Here is a 1,349-nt window from a genome sequence, read left to right as displayed (position 1 = left end):
GTAGACCAACCACCAGGGTTTGAAAACTTCAAATACCCGAACCATGTTTATAAACTCAAGAAGACCCTCTACGGCCTAAAGCAGGCTCCTAGAGTCTGGTACGATATATTGGGTTTGTTTCTACTTGAAAAAGGGTTCGAAAGAGGTTTGGTCGACACTACTCTCTTTATCCGTAGATTAGATAATCATGTTTTAGTTGTGCAAATAGATGTTGATGATATTATCTTCGGATCTACTAACGACATCCTTTGTAAGGAATTTTCTGAGTTGATGCAGGGGAAGTTTGAGATGTCGATGATGGGTGAGCCAACTTTCTTCCTTGGGCTTCAAATTAAACAAATGGAAAGTGGCATCTTCATCCATCAGTCGAAGTATTGCAAGGAATTACTGAAGAAATTCGACATGGAGCAGTGTAAAGACGCATCTACACCTATGACTTCTGCATGCTATCTGGACAAAGATGAAAAGGGAAAAGTGATTGAGGTAACCAAATATCATGGGATAATCGGCTCATTATTGTACTTAACTACTAGTCGCCCCGATATTATATTTAGCGTTTGTATGGTGCTAAATCGACTCCCACATGGGAGTTTTATATTTTTTTCCCACCCCCTTACTCGGGAACTTGGGGGGAGTTTTATGCTTTTCTAATCAATATTGATGGAGGGGGAACAATGAATACAAATGAGGAAATACGGGGGAGAGAATTTCGTCAATATCCCACAAGTAACAATCAACAACAATGTTTTATATCATGTACAACATATATTCCTTCTTCACATCAAGGACACAAGAATAATCTCCTAAAAATATATATTAATATGTTTTGGGGAGAGATTGAAAGGTGAAAGGCGTATGTGTATGATGATGGAGAGGATAAAGGTTGAAACTTTGAGACATTATTAGACCCAGGTTAAGGAGTTTGTGGGAAATGAGTTTTTGAGATAAATTTTAGTTGGGTTAGGGAAACCAGTGAGATTGACAACATTTTTTTCTTTGTTCATTTCCTTTTGTAACAATGCACTACCCCTTTTATTTGGTTAGTGCCTCCTCAATATTTCAGCTTGAATTGCACCACTTGGATTGTTTTGGCTTTAACGTTTCTAACTTTAATTCCTTGCATCATTTTTTTTTGTGTGACACTGAAGAGATTATGTAGTCCATTTTTGTTCTTGTTCATCTCACAGGTTGATGGTTAATGGTAGAGAAGAGTGTGATGAAAAATGAAACATAAGAGTAGAAGAAGAAGTGAAGTATATATATATATAGGATGGGTGGATTGAGAGGTTAAGAATGTAAAGAATGTAGAAGTGACGTTGCAAGAAGACTCTTCAAATATATGTTAGAAA

The sequence above is a fragment of the Lupinus angustifolius genome, unplaced genomic scaffold (assembly GCF_001865875.1).
Source record: "Lupinus angustifolius cultivar Tanjil unplaced genomic scaffold, LupAngTanjil_v1.0 Scaffold_671, whole genome shotgun sequence".
Lineage (NCBI taxonomy): Eukaryota > Viridiplantae > Streptophyta > Magnoliopsida > Fabales > Fabaceae > Lupinus > Lupinus angustifolius.
Note: the sequence above shows the minus strand (reverse complement) of the source record.